General features: G+C 47.6%; 1 protein-coding gene and 1 pseudogene across 5 annotated transcripts in view; both read right to left on the bottom strand.

Annotated features, from left to right (window-relative positions):
* Nucleotides 1-5,558, bottom strand: part of MYO18A (myosin XVIIIA) — a 100,702-nt gene extending 95,144 nt beyond the window's left edge. For 2 of the 5 annotated variants that reach the window (XM_061142958.1, XM_061142955.1), the window contains exon 1: nucleotides 2,989-3,107. The gene's annotated coding sequence lies outside the window, so the exon portion shown is untranslated. Of the gene's footprint in view, nucleotides 1-2,988; nucleotides 3,111-5,468 lie in introns of those variants that run through there. The other 3 variants (XM_061142957.1, XM_061142959.1, XM_061142960.1) reach the window with 3 other exon arrangements.
* Nucleotides 5,559-12,299: 6,741 nt separating this feature from the next.
* On the bottom strand, nucleotides 12,300-12,445 carry LOC133058136 (small nucleolar RNA SNORA72; annotated as a pseudogene).
* Between the last annotated feature and the right edge of the window lie 3,686 nt (nucleotides 12,446-16,131).

The following is a 16,131-nucleotide window of genomic DNA, read 5'->3' on the forward strand; positions in this document are numbered from 1 at the left end:
GCTTTGGAAGCTCAGAGTCTTAACCACAAAAATGCCAGGGAAGTCCCTAGACAAACAATCTTAATGCTGGACAGGACCTTTGTGTATGGAAAGTAAAGCCCAAAGAAGTGAGGGCAATCCAGTGAGAACAGGGCCAAGCTGGATCACACTGGCTCAAGTCCAGAGGCCCCATAAAACTATTGCCAAGATAAGGACAAACAATTAATAGTTGCAGAAATATAAATGGCCAACAAACACGAACAGGTATTCAGCCTCAATAATAATCACAGATGTGTGAAATAAAACAGAGATATACTGTGTTCACTTAGCAACTTAGTAAAAAGTACCAAGATTAATAACATCAATCAGAGGACGAGCAGGGTGTCTCATACATGTTGATGAGAATATAAATTGATATAAGAAGGGCAGGTTTGTGGTATCTATGAAAATATTTGAAGATATATATTCTTTGACAGGGTAATTCCATTTATAGGACATCTATAGATATATTCACACAATAAATGGGGTTAATCTTTGCAGCATTGTTTGTAATAGCAAAATTCTATCTCTCTAAATATCCATCACTAGGGTAATAGCTATAATTATAGAACTAGACAGTTATTTAAAAGAATGAGGAAAAAAAAAAGAATGAGGTAGATTTGTATATACTGACCTGGAAAGATTCTATACTCTATTGTTTAATGAAAAAAGAAAGCTTCCAGGTAGTATATAATTTTTACTAAGAACTTTTAAGCTATGTATATGGGTACATATATATACATGTGTATTATGTATAGTATTTCCACATGTATAGAAAAATGTATACTCTAGGAAAGAGACAAAGATTTTGAAAGAATCAAAGGCGACTTCTGTGTTTTGTCCATATTGTTTTAATTATTGACAGTGAGAATATTTAGCTGGTAGGGTTACGTGTGTGTGTGCCTGCATGTGTTCACTTAAGCCTAGGGCCTTTAGATAGTGGGATTATGTATAATTTTTCTTCTTCATGCCCTTTATTTCCCACAGAAAGAAAATTTATATAAAATTCTGTTTATATAAAATATGAGTATTAAACTATAAATACATAATATATAAAATATTCATGACACGGTTTAAAAAAAAAAAATAGCCTGGAAAGATCCATTATACAAATATATCCGTGATTTTCTCTGTGGAGTAGTGGCAAAGAGGGGTAACACTTGTAGACTTGCTACAGATCGAACCTTTTTTTAGCGTGTTACTTTTGTGATTTTAAAGTTCAAAAGAGAAAAAAGGAAGGTTTGACAAAGTAGTAAGCAATCCATTTAGCGTTACCGCTGTAAACGGGTTTGCAAGGGCAAGTTCAAAGCTTGCTTTCTCATGCTTTGAAAAAAGTGACTTGAGGGACTTGGTTAAAATAGATCTCATTGGTGTCTTGTGGCTTTAAGTCGGGGACAGATTTAAATGGGTCACCCTGCAGCTGGCAAAGCAGAAACCCCAGGAAATGGAAACTATAACGTTAGAATCCCAAGACAGGGCGCCCAGACTTGGCTCCTGTGGGTGGATACTTAAAACGGTCAGTCCCCCCATTTTCACCCCCCGACTGCACTCATAAATAAATACAAAGGAAATACTTTCCCAAGAGAGCCGGCCTCTCTCGCTCGGCCTCTGACCTCCCTGAGCGGCCGTTTCCCACTGCCCCGGGGCCTCGATGGGGCGCTGACCGGCTCACTCGCCCGCACCGAGCAATCGCACGAGTGGCCCAGGGTGGGGGGCTCCCCCGGCACCTGGCCGGGGCCCCGGGACAGCGCAGGGTGACGCCTGTCGCCGCCGCGGAGCTTCTTCCGGGCGGTGCTGCTGAGCCCCGCTGCGCCCCGTGACTCACGGCCGGGTCACACGGAGCTTATCTGGCTCCAGGTGTGCTCGCTCACTCCGTCTGCACGCTTCTCACATGACATCAGCCGGGCCCGCCCGCCCGCTCCCTGCCCAGCCCGCCGCCGCGCGGGGAACCTCGACCCTGGCACCTCCAGGCGGCCCTGTCCGGGGCAGCCGCGGCCCCGCGGCGCCTCCGCAGCGATACCGTCTCCCCTGGAACGCAACCATCCCGCGGGTCCCGGGAGAAACGAGTGCGGAAGCGATGCCAGCAGCCCCGCCAGGTCCCCCGCGGCTCTTCCAGGAACGCCTCCTCGGCCCCATGCGGGGCCTGCCGCAGCCCGCAGGGCACCAACCTCAGCTGACATCCCCACACCCCACCTCCGGGGTGACCTTGAACCAGTCCCGTCCTCTCTCTAGACCTCAGCTAGTCCAACTCCAAAATCTCCAGGGGCCTGAGACTTCAGACGTGGCCTTTGCCGAAGAGGTATTCTGTTCAATTCGTTCAATTCGAACCACACAGCAGGTTCGAATCCCGCTCTCCCGCTGACTGGTTGTGTGACCGAGAGCCCAGTTATCCGACATCTCTGAATACTAGAGAATAACAAAAACAATTCCTTGTGAGTGACTCCAAAGTACTTGGCTGAGAGAGAGGGCCCTGGGCCCTATAAAATCGTCAGTCCACAATTTAAGCTGCTGCCTGACTGTAAACTATTTGAAATGTCAAGGGAATGTGTATAATTTACAAGCCACACAATTCCTACCTCAAGAGAAAAGACAGGAAAGTGGGGGTGGGGTGGGGTTTTCAGGTCTGCTCCCCACCCTTCCCAGTCCAGCTCCCACCACTGCACCACCTCACCCTCTAATTTAGGCTGCCTCAAAAAATGGTGAAGGGGGGTGGGGTGGGGTGAGGAGGTGCAGTGAGCAGACCTTAAAGAACCCCAGGGCCTGATGCAAAGCAGAACTTAAAAGCTCCATCAAGCCCCCAGCCCAAGTCTGGGGAAGCCTGTTAATCATAGCACAGCGTGGGCTGGGCCCTCCCATCCCCTCAAATGTTTAAACTACATGGGGCCAGAACCCCTTGGCTTTACCCGCCACATCCAGGGGAGATCTAGGACAAGGCCTGGGCCCCAGGGCCACCCACGGGACCCTGCTCACTCGGATGCTCTGGCTCCAGTCTGTGGTGTCCACTCCAGGTGAGGGAGGTCTGGCAGAGGGCTGACCTCTGACTGAGAAAGAGTCAGCAAAGCCCTGCTGCCCTGGAGACCTGTGTGTGACACAGCAAGCCTGGATCAAGGCTTCCTGAGTTCCAGCAGCTCTCTGCTCCACCCAAGCAGGGTGGATTCTCCCTTTCACACAAGCCGCAGTTCTGCCCCTCCCAGTCCACCTTCAGGTGTCTGCCTCTGGGGGGACCCTGGAGTTTTCAGATTCAGCTTTCTGAAGACACACGCACCCCTCAATGAGCAGCCGCCGCAAACTCAACCAATGAAGGGGGCTCCAGGCAACAGGCTGGAGCTTGAGGGAGCAGGCAGGATTCAGGAAGTGCATATCCACCTGAAGGCTCCTGAAGACAGCCTGGAGCATGAGAGGAAACCCTCGGGCACACACCCTGGCACCTGAGCCAGGCCAAGAGACTATAAACAAACCAGATATTCAGAGCTGCCAGGAGCCAGGTCATCGATTGTTCAAAGCTCAAAGCTCCCACAGGAAGTGACAATCAACATTCCCCCCTCCCTCACCCACCCTGCACTCTCACCTGTGACCCTTCTCATTCCCTTAACCCCCCAACACAATAGTTTCCCCCACCATCTTCCTGGAATTGAGCCCCAGCTTCAATGTTCCTAACCCCAAATGCACAAGCACACCTCCACCCGAGGCTATATATAACCAGTCATGTCCAGCAACCAGGAGGATATTTCCTGGAAAGTCTTCATCACAAAAGGACAGAGGGGAAGCTGAGGAGGTGGCAGGCCACTGACAAAGAGCCAGTGAGGTCTGTCCGGAAGCCAGAGACCTCAGGAGAGTAACTTTCAATATCCCCAAATAGAAAGCAACTTCTGAGCTAAGAGGGTGGAGAACAGGAGGCAAGGTGGAGCCCATTGCCATGACAACAGGATACCAACCTGCCCAAGAAAAGGGCTCCAGACCTGGCAAGCACCTGGAAAGGCAGCTTGACCATCTAGATTCAATGTCTTGCTAAGGTGATCTTGCTCTTAATCACCTGGACGACCTTCCATCCTGACCAGCCTGACTGCAATGCACACGCACTCAGCTCATTTAACTCTTTATATGCGGGTTTTACCAGGCCTCCTCAGCCACCAGGCACTCCAAAAGACAAAATGAACCCACATCAATCATTGCCATGGTGAAGCGGGGAGCAAATGCAATTCCATAATTTGGGGGGGGCCATCTGAGGGCAGGAAGACCTTAGGCAGGAGAGCTCTCCCAGGAAGCATCCTCCCAGGCCTCCCTGCACAAACACAAACCGCGAGGACACTGCCAAACACTTGCCCCATTGGCCAAGTGACCGGGCAAAAGGAGCACCACTTCGAAACCCAGCTGGCAGCCTCCCGCATCCTCCCCCTCCCTACTGGCAGTCTCTCCGACTAATCAGCAGGACACATGTGCCTTGCAACAGGGTGACACCCCCACCCCCCACTCCACCCCACCCCCAACAAAGCCCCAATATGCAGTGTGTCCCTGCAGGCCTTGTCCCTGCAGGCCTTATCTCAGCCAGGAACAGCACCCACTCTTTACCAGGCTGGGTACCAGTAGCACCCCCAACAGGGCGGTGCGGGGTAGGGTGGGGATGGGGGTGTGTAGGGGGGGGTTGCGAACCTTACCACCTCCCCTTCCCATTGGTGAAGCAACTGGCATGACAGGTTCGCAGGGCGGGGCGTCGGGTCAGTCTCTCCCAGAGGCCTGGGGCAGGCGGGCCGACCTTCCCACACGCACCCCACCCCTTGGCAGGGAGAGGCGAGGTGAGCAGCCAGTTGCAGGGGGCAGCCTGCACGCCCTAATCCCCGCAGCCTACGGTTCACCCCCCACCCCCATGTTCTGTCCCAAGGAGAGGGGGCCCAGGCAAGCAGGGTCTCCATTGTTTTGCCAGCTGTCTGGCAGCTGCTCCTTTGAGACGAGCCCGGTGTCGGCCTGGCAATGAAAGGGTTGAAGGCCGCTGGGAGGGATAAAGGGCTCTTCCTCCGAACCTCGGTCCATCGGTCTGTCGAGGGTGGGGGGCCTGGGCCTGGCCTCAAGAATCCCCCTTACACCCCTAGGCTGCAGCCTGCACCCCGCAGCTCGGGGCCACCTGGGCTCCCCCCAGTCCCGAACCCTCCCAAACTGAAGGCCACCCTGCCCGGCCTCCCCGCGCCGCTCGAGCAGGCAAAGGGGCCGGAGCTCGCCCTCCCGCCCCCCTTCCCGGTCGGCCCCGCGTCCCCGGCGCCGAGCTGCGCGGCGCGGCCAGGGACCGGAGCCGGGAGTCCGGGCCGCCGCTTCCAGGGGACAGGAGAGGAGGAGGAGGAGCCGGCGGGCCCCGCCGCCCGCCCGCCTTCCCGGCCCGAGCCCGCCCCGCCGCCCCTCCACCCCCACCCCGGGCCCGGCCGGTCACCGAGCGGTCGCCCCCGCCGCCCAGCACTCACCGGCCGCCGGAGCCCGCCCGGCAGGGAGCAGGAGCGGAGACGCGGCATCCAGCGGCCCCGGCCCGGTCCGGGCAGGAGCGCAGCGCGGCGCAGCACAGCACCGCCCCCCGCGGCCGCGCGAGCCGAACCGAAAGGGAGCTCCCTGCTGGCGGCTCCGGGGATAAACGGCCGGCCTTCCTGGCAGCGCCTGGGCGCGCCTCCAGAGCGGGCCAGGCGGGCACCGGGCGCTGCCCTGGAGACCTCTGTGAGGGTCCCAGAGGCCCTGCCTGGAGGTTGCTCTGCACCGGGCATCCGAGGCTGCTGGGCGCGCCCAGGGCGGGCACTGGGGTCACGCTGAGTGTATGAAATAGGCCCTGTCCCAGGCGGGCGCCGGTGGACTCTGCTGGCAGTGTTCAAGAGGGTGCCTTCCCGGGGCACTGCTGTCCAGTTGAGTCTTGCGGGTCACATCTCCCCAGAGCAGCTCTGCAGAGGCAGACACAGGATGATGCTGGAGGATGCGGTATGGCCCAGACCAAAGCAGGGGCTGCCAAGGGGTCAATGGCAGGATGTACCCCCCAGATTCCTGGTGGGCTGGTTTGAGAGAGGCATGCTTCAGGTGGAGCTGTCTATGGGAGTGAACCAAGACCCAGCGGTGATAACCATAAGTGGCATGCACTCCCTAAAGGAGCCCAACAATACCAAGATTAACAGCTTCAGAAGCTCTTAGGAATGAGGTCTGCCCCTGGGTCCTCATGTCCCGTCAATATCAGGTGAGCTGCTCTACCCCTTGAGAAGGAATGTTAGACTCTCCTGAAGAGGCCAGAGGCACTTAGAGACCAGGTTTCCAAGAAAGGGCTTATGTCTTGAGCTGAGAGAGAGGTGGGCACTTCTATAGGCCATGTCCACGCTGAAGGGAGGTACCCCAGAATGTGGAAGAAACAGCCGGGTGGTGCAGGAAAAAGGGTGCAGCAGACAAGGGCAGCTGCCTCCGTAAACAGCCCAACCCGGAATTCTCCAGGCAGAGGTGGCCCAACCTGACAGACCAGGGAAGGTTCAAGCGAGGGGATTCAGGAGCTAAGAGCTGAGTATTAGCTGGGAAATCCTGAGGAAGAGACCACACCCAGAATGTGCATCTTGAATAAGGGAATAGCACGCAATCCAAAGTTAATTCAACACACTTTTGCTGAGACCCTGCTAAGTGCCAAGGGCAGCACCAGGCACTCTGAGGAACACAGAGATATCAGATTTGGACCCTCTCGCTAGGGAACTCACATGGTGAGGCTGAGGGGTGAACTTTGACTGCAGTAGGATTCACCACGGGCTTCCCGGGTGGCCCTAGTGGTAAAGAACCTGCCTGCCAATGCAGGGAACATGGGTTCGATCCCTGGGTCAGAAAGATCCCTTGGTCAGGAAGATTCCATGGAGGAGGGTGTGGCAACCCACTTCAGTATTCTTGCCTGGAGAATCCCAAAGACAGAGGAGACTGGCAGGCTCCATCCATGGGTAGCAAAGAGTCAGACATGACTAAAGCGACTTAGCATGCACACAGGATTCACCACACTGTCATCCCTTGGATGATGAGATGATGCTATGATGGATGGCTCATTTGGCTGAAGGAATGAAAGGAAGCCGCTCTGAGGACATGACACTTCAATGAAACCTGGGAAGCTAGGTAGCACAATGACTATCACACTTGCTTTCTGAGCACGTACTATGTGCTAAACACTATCTCTGTTCCTCACAACAAACATATTAAGAAGACATTATTTTTATAGATAGGGATTGAATGCATGGACTCAAGAGTCAGGTTGCCTGGGATCAAATGTCAGCTCTGTCATGTCTACCTGTATTACTCTGAGTGACTTACAAAAACCTGTCTGTGCCTCAGTTTTTTTATCTGAAAAAACGGGCTAAAAATGCCCACCTCAAAGTTTAGTTTGAAAATCAAATGAATTTAGTCTTCTCAACAAATGGTGCTAAAACAACTGGACATCCTCCACAAGCAAAAAAAAAAAAAAAAAAAAGAGTCTAGACCCATACCTTACACCCTTCACAAAAATTAAAGTGAGTCATAGACCTAAACATATCCACAACACTGTAAAAAGTAGCATAGGAGGAAACCTAGCTGATTTTGAATATGGTGATGATTTTTCATATACAGTACCAAAGGCACAATTTATGAAACAAAGAATTGATGAGAAAAAGAAAGAATTAATAAGAAGCTAGACTTCATTAAAATTAAAATTAAAAACTTCTGCTTCATAAAAGACAATGTCAAGAGAATGAGAAGATAAACCACAGACTGGGAGAAAATACTTGCAAAAGACATCTGATAAAGAACTGTTATCCAAAATATACAAAGAACTTTTAAAATTCAATAAGAAAACAAATGATCCGATTTTAAAATGTACCCAAAACCTGAATATACACTTCACCAAAGAAGATATACAGATGGCAAGTAAGCATTTGAAAATATGTTCTTCATCACACGTCATGTTGTTGTTCAGTCACTAAGTCTGATTCTTTGCAACCCCATGGACTGCAGCACGCTAGGCTTCCCTGTCCTTCACTATCTCTAGGAGTTTGCTCAAACTCATGTCCATTGAGTCGGTGATGGAATCTAACTACCTCATCCTCTGTCACCCCCTTCTCCACCTGCTCTCAATCTTTCGCAGCATCAAGCACTTTCCCAGTGAGTTGGCTTTTCGCATCAGGTGCCCAAAGTGTTGGAGCTTCGGCTTCTGCATCAGTCCTTTCAATGAATACTCAGGGTTGATTTCCTTTAGGATTGTCTGGTTTGATCTCCTTGCTGTCCAAGGTACCCGTGTCATAGAGGGTTGCAAATTAAAACAACAAGATACCATTACACATCTGTTAGAAAGGCCAATAACTGGAACACAGACAACGCCCAATGCTAGAGGGAGTGTGGGGCAACAGGAACTCTCATTCATTGCTGATGGGAATGCAAAATGGTACAGCCTCTTTGGAAGACAGTTTGGCAGTTTCTTATAAAGCTAAACACACTCTTTCCATATGACCCAGCAATTGTCCTCCTTGTTCTTTACCTAATGGACTTGAGAACGTATCCATACAGACACTTGCACACGGATGTTTACAACAGCTTTATATATAATTGCCAACACTGAACAAGCAGCCGAGATATCCTTCAGTAGCTGAATGGTTAAACAGAGATACATCCAGATAATGTATTCTTATTCAGAAATAAACTATTAAGCCATGAAAAGACATGGTGGAACGTGCATATTATTAAGGGAGAGAAATCAATGTGACAAGGCTATATGATTCCAACTCTGTGGTAAAACTGTGGAGACAATAAATAAAAAGATCAGGTGTTGTCAGGGTTGTGATAACGAAGGGATGAATAGGCAGGGCACAGAGGATTTTTAGGGCAGTGAAACTATTCTATTTGATACTACAATGATGGATGCATGTCCTGATACATTTATCCAAACCCACAGAATGTACAACACCGAGAGTGAACCCTAAAGTAGACTATAGACTAAGTGATGATGATGTGCTGTGTAGGTTTATCAGATTTAACAACTGTCCCACTCTGGTGCAGGGTGTTGACAGTGGGGAGGCTGTGTGTGGGGAGGTGAAGAGGGTATTATGGGAACACTGTACTTTGAGCTCAGTTTCGCTATTGCTTTAAAGGGAATTCCCTGGCAGTCTAGTGGTTAGGACACCACACTTCCATTGCAGGGAACATAGGTTCCATCCCTGGTAGGGGAACTAAGATCCTACATGGTATGTGGCACAGTCAAAAAAAAAAAATAATAAAATGGCTTTAAAAAATAAAGTTTACCAACTTTTTAAATAATTCAGTGAGTTAATGAGTAAAAAGGGTCCAGCATATAGGAAGGATTCTGTAACATTTAGCTTTATTGTCATAAACTTCCCAACTCTCAGCTAAGGAAATAGCCTGCAAGTGGCAGCGTCGGGATTCAGATTGAGGTTCCCAAGGCTCAAAGCCCATGTTTTTTCCCCTATATCATGGCAGTGAATAAACGAAGATATTAACATCTGTTTTATTTATGTGTGTCCACATCAGGGCACTTGGAGCAGTACATGATGTTCCTAAAAGCTCCTCTAGCTTGAACCAGGAACTGATTTCAGAGACCCAGCAAGAACGAAACACCAGGGCAACACCCACAATGACTTTGCCTCAAGCTCACTTGTTTTTAACCTTTCACTTCTCAAAAATCAGAATAACCCCTGCCCCAGCTCTAAGTAAAAGTGGAGCCCCGTCCACCCCTCACAGAAAAACGGCACCGCAGTGTCCACATAAAATAGCTCAGATGACCACAGCAGGGCCAGTTTTTCCAGAAAATTCCTAAGCTCCGGAAGCAATCTGACTTGAGTGGAAAAGCGCCCTGAGCAAGAAGCCCGGTGATAATAAAAATTGATTACAACAATTGAACGCTCACTGTAGGTCAACATCATGCTAACCCCTTGGCTGGAGTTGTCTCATGTAGTGCTCAATCTCACCCTATTACAGAGGTGATGTTCTTTTTTATATTTTTTTAAATTATTTTTTTCACTGGAGTATAATTGCTTTACAGTGTTGTGATAGTTTCTGCCGTACAACCACGTGAATCAGCTGTATGCCTATTTATATTCCCTTCCTCTTAAGCCTCCCTCCCATCACCCCCCACACACCCTACCCCACCATCCCACCAGGGAGGTGATGTTCTTATCCCCATTTTGCACATTAGAAACCAGGCTGAGGAAGATGAAATAATTTACCCAAGACCACCCAGCTAATAAATAGCGGAGCCCGGAATGCTTGCTCTGAATCACGCGACTGGCTGTCTGTGTCCAGGGCAGAATGGAACACTTGGTCTAGCAGCTGTTGGCAAGTTCCTTGGGCTCTCTAAGCCTCAATTGCCTCATCTATAAAATGGGGATAATTATAGTGCCTACCTCATAAGCGTGTAAGGATAAAACAAGCAAATTCATTTAAAGCAATTAGCCCAGTACTTGACAGATCGTAAATGGTTAACAGATGTCCGCCCTTGTTAATCTCTCTGACTCTCCCCATCTGTAAAGTGGAGGCTGGTAATAACGTGTAAGTCATAGAGGTACTGTGAGGCTTAGGAGAAATAGCAAATGTAGAGCATGTAGATGATACTGTCACATAGTAAGCTACCAAAACATGACCCTCCAGAGAGGACTGCGGGTAGGGAAGTCATTTTTAAAAATATATATACATATATATATACTTAATGTGGACCATATTTTTAAAAAGTCTTTACTGAATTTGTTATAATATTGCTTCTGTTTTATGTTTTGGCTGTGAGACATGTGGGGTCTTAGATCCCCGACCAGGGATCGAACCTATACCCTCAGCACTGGAAGGGGAAGTCTTAACCCCTGGACCACCAGGAAAATCCCTAGGCAAGCTCCTATTTCAAGCCGACAGAATCGCATAGCTGCCTGATAACAAGTAACGTTCAGATGACAAGAACGCATATCGAATACTGTTCCTTAAAATGTATTTATTAGCATAAGATCCTTTATTATTTTGCATAGACACTTGGAATGTGGGTGGAGAATGCTCTTTAGGAAACTTGAAGCTAAATTCTTGGAAGAGAGCACCTGCCGAAGGTCAGCCCAAAATAAAGGAGTGTATCTCTGAAATGACATTAAAAAGTTTTATTTGGGAGGACTTCCCTGGTGCTCCAGTGGTTAAGAATCCACCTTCCAATACAGGGGATGGGGGTTCAGTCCCTGTTGGGGAACTAAGATCCCACATTCCCAGGGACAACTAAGCCTGTGCCCCACAACTAGGGAAGCCCGTGCACTGCAATGAAGAGCCTGTGTAGAGAAAAGGAAAAAAAAGTTTTATTTTGAGAAAGTTCAAACACAGACAAAAGCAAACAAGATAAGACAACAAACCCCTGATTATCCATCACAAAGTTTTAATAGTTATGAACTCATGGAAATCTTATTTCAACTCTACTGTCTCCCATAACCTTAAAACAAATTCCAGGTGTCATTATCACTTCATCTGAAAACATTTTAGTGTATGTGTCTAAAAGATAAGGACTTTTTTTAAAAAAACAAAACCACATACTATTGTCACACTTAAAATTTTTTAACAATAATTCGCTAATATCATCAGATAATCAATGTTCAAATTTCTGATTATCTCCATAACATTTTTTTTAAAAACTACTTGTTTGATTCAATCAAGATTCACATGTTGCAGTTAATTGACTTTTTTTAAAAAATATATAATTCACTTAATGAAAGTGAAGAAAGTGTTAGTGGCTCTCAGTCGTGTCTGACTGTTTGCTACCCCATGGGCTGTAGCCTGCCAGGCTACTCTTAGCATGGGATTCTCCAAGCAAGAATGCTGGAGTGGGTTGCCATGCCCTCCTCCAGGGGATCTTCCCAATCCAGGGATTGAACCCAGATCTCCCACGTTGCAGGCAGATTCTTTACTGTCTGAGGCACCAGGGAAGCCCAATTCATTTAATGACAACAGTTAGTCATCAAATCAGCAATGGTTATCTTCAAGTGTTAACGCTGCGTGTGTGCTCAGCCGCTCAGTCGTGTCTGACTCTTTGCAACCAGGCTTTTCTGTCCATGGGATGATTTCCGCAAGAATACTGAAATGGATTGCCCTTTCCTCCTCCAGGGGATCTTCCAACCCAAGGATTGAACCCACATCTCCTGCATCTTCTGCCTTGGCCAGCGGATTCTTTACTACTAAGCCACCTGGAAAGCCCATTATTATACTAGTTATGCTGTAATTTCTCACGTTTGGTCAGATACCTGGAGTCACAGACATTTCCCACATAAGATGCATTATGTAAGTCAGTCTTGATTTACTACCAGCATTTATACAACCAGAACTAAGGAAAGAACTAGGTCTGGAGACCTGTGTCTGGAGACACAGACGTGGTCTCAGTGTAGCAAATGTTTAGTCTGCCCTAATTATTACAAAATTAGAAGAGCAAGAATATTCACAGGACAAGACTGTTAAGTATCTTTTATATCTTTTTTATCTCTTCTATCTCTATATTTTTTTCCCCTTGCAACTTATCTGTAGAAGAAACTAGGTCATTTATCCTACAGATTTTCCTGTCTGGATTTTGTTGATGGCATCCCCATAGGGTAGTTTAATATGATACTCAGGCCTCTGTATTTCCTGTATATTGGCAAATCTAGAGGCTTGAACAGATTTGAGTTTTATTTTGAGGGGACAAATACTTCATAGGTGGCATGGTCTTCTTTTTTTAGGAGGCATATAGTATCCTTGTCTCTCAAATGACACTTAAAAACATTAGAAATATTTTATTAACTTTATTAGAAGTATAAGAATATGAAAAGAGCCCAACCCTCAACAGATGTATGTATAAACAAAATGTGGCATTTATACAACGGACTATCCCTCAGCCATAAAAAAGAAGGAAAAATTCTGACACAGGCTGCAACATTATTGAGCCTTAAGGACATTAAGCTAAATGAAAGAAGCCATATACAGAAGTACAAATGCTATATGAGTCCACTTGGATGAGGTACCTAGCATATGCAAATTCATAGAGGCAGAAAGTAGAATAGAGGTTACCAGGGTCTAGGGGAGGAGGAAATGGCGAGTCATTGTTTAATGGGTACAGAGTTTCTGTTGGGGCTGATGAATAAGTAATAGAAATGAATAGCGGTGATGGTTGTACAACATTGTGAAAGTAATGATGCTGAATTATACACTCATGGTAAAAATGGTAAATGTTATGTTATGCATGAGTGAGTGAAAGTCAAGTCCAACTCTTTGTGACCCCAACAGTCCATGGAATCCTCCAGGCCAGAATACTGGAGTGGGTAGCCTTTCCCTTCTCCAGGGGATCTTCCCAACCCAGGGATCGAACCCATGTCTTCCGCATTGCAGGCAGATTCTTTACCAGCTGAGCCACAAGGGAAGCTGAAGAATACTGGAGTGGGTAGCCTATCCCTTCTCCAGCGGATCGTCCCAACCCAGGGATTGAACCCAGGTCTCCCGCATTGCAGGTGGATTCTTTACCAACTAAGCTATCAGAAAAGCCCTATTATGCATATTTTACTGCAATAAAATAATATTTAAAAGAGCCGAGCTATTGGGAGTTCCCTGGGCAGTACAATGGTTAGGACTTGGAGCTTTCACTGCTGGGGCCTGGGTTCAAACCCTGGTGGTTGAACTAAGACCCTACAAGCCATTCAGTCACAGTGAAAAAAAAAAAAGGAACCCAGCTATTGAATAGAATATGGGCCTTCTTACACAACTTTGATGGCCTCAGTTTATTTGTCTACTTTTGTTTGAACCTGTAGCCTTACTCCTTCTGTATTGATCTGCATATAGTTATAGGGTTCATTCCATGCTCCCAAGAATTTCGTGGCCTTTGCCTAACTCTGCAACAAGCAGGGGATCCACAGTCCCACCAGCCTCCAGCCCAGCATCCTAGATTATAGACATCTACAAGCAGAGCCGTGGAGGCAGCCAGGACATGGGCTTCTGGAATTATGAGGCTTGAAATTGAGCCTATTTTGCATGAGAGCTTAACTTCTCAGCTTCCATTCCAATAAAATTAGGGCTATGAACTCCTACCTCACAGGGTTGTTGTAAGGATGGAATAAAGTTGTGTAATGGTCAAGTGCTGTACCAAGAGAGGGCTTCATGTTGTTATTATGCTAGCAGGGACTCAAAGAGGATCCAACTAGGATATAGGTTTATCAGCTCAATGGGAAAATAATGTCTCCGGAAGTTAGTTACTTTTTAAAAATATTTTAAAAATTTATTCATTTGGCTGCACCAGGTGTTATCTTGCAGCATGTTGGATCTTAGATCTTCACTGTAGCATGTGGGACCTTTTAGTTTCAACATGTGGGATCTAGTTCCCTGACCAGGGATCGAACCCAGACCACCTACATTGGGAGTGTGGAGTCTTAACCACTGAACCACTAAGGAAGTCCTGGTGGGGTACTTTGCAAGCTAAACTTTTCTTGACATCATTCTTGGTGATGTCAGTAGTAGAGCAACAAATTGTTAATGCCAACACTGAGGGTTCCCTGGAGATATGAGATTTTTCAGTGTCAAAACAGAAAGTTCCAGGCAAAATGGGACAAGTTAGTCACCCAAACCATGACCTACCAATTGCTAATCTAGGGACTGCCTTTCAGGCTTACTCACTACTGCCTATTTGACCTGCCTTTTCTTCTCAACTTGGCCTCTAGAATCTCTTCTTCTGAATCTCTTTGCTGAACACACTTCTGTTTGCCTTTCAGTGTTGGTGCTTCCTAGGATTTCTTCCTTGTGTTCTGTTCTTTCAATCTTGCACCCCCTCCTTAGGAGATCTTGTTCATTCCCAGGACCCCCAAATACCTCCTAAGCCATGGATAACTTGCAAATCTCCATGGCAGACATCACACTAGAGGGCTATGTACTTTCCCCATCTCTTGCAAATACCCCAGGTAAACTGTCTCCAAAGCTAAGTGTGCAAGCCTTCCTCGCTGACTTCTTCCTTTCGGCTGATGACTCTAACCCTCGGCCAGTAAAGTCAGAAATCCACTCTCCCTGCCTCGTCCCTCTCCCTCCAACCCCTCCTTCTCAGACCTCATGTCCTATTGGTTCTTCTCCTTAAATATCTCTCCAGCCTGCATTGTTTATCCATCCCCACCGCACTGCCTCAGTTCAGGCCTCATCAGTTCTTGACCAAACAGTTGCAACAATCTCCTCACAGTCACCTGCTCCCTCCTCATCCCCTCTGACACATCTTCCAGTGATGTTCCTAAAATACCAACTCGATCATGTCACTCCCTGGCTTGGAATTCTTCAAAGGCTTCAGATGGCCTAGTACAGGGATCAGCAAACTTTTTTGTAAAGTGTCTGATAGTAAATATTTTAGGCTTTTCACATGTCTCAACTAGTCATTTCTATGACTGCAGCACAGAAGCAGTCATAGACAATATAGAAACCAATGATCATGGCTGTGTCCCAAAAACAGTTTATTTATGAAAACAGATGGTGGGGACTTCCCTGGTGGTCCAATGGTTACGAATCCTTCTGCTAATGCAGGGGACATTGGTTCGATCCCTGGTCTGGGAAAATTCCACATGCCGTGGGCAACTAAGTCCTTGTACCACAACTATTGAGCCCAAATTTTAGAGCCTGTGAGCCGAAGCTACTGAAGTCTGCGTGCCCTAGAGCCCATGCTCTGCAACAAGAGAAGCCGCTGCAATGTGAAGCCTGTGCACCACAACTAGAGAGCAGCCCCTGCTTGCCACAACTAGAGAAAACACAAGTGCAGCAAAGAAGATCCAGTGCGGCCAAAAAAAACAGATGTGCGCCAGATTTGGCCCAAGGACTACGGTTTGCTAACCCATGGCCTAAAGAATAGTGTCCAAGCTTATTAACATAACCGAAAGGCCCTTTTTGCCTTTTCGCATTGTTCATGGCGGTCCAAAAATCAGAGACCTCACTTTGCCGACAAGGATCCATCTAGTCAAAGCTACGGTTTTTCCAGCAGTCATGTGCGGATATGAGAGTTGGACCATGAAGAAGGCTGAGCGCCGAAAAATTTATGCTTTTGAATTTTGGTGCTGGAGAATACTCTTGAGAATCCCTTGGTCAGCAAAGAGATCAAATCAGTAAATCCAAAAGGAAATCAACCCTGAATATTCACTG

This window comes from Dama dama, chromosome 5 (assembly GCF_033118175.1).
Source record: "Dama dama isolate Ldn47 chromosome 5, ASM3311817v1, whole genome shotgun sequence".
Taxonomy (NCBI): Eukaryota; Metazoa; Chordata; class Mammalia; order Artiodactyla; family Cervidae; genus Dama; species Dama dama.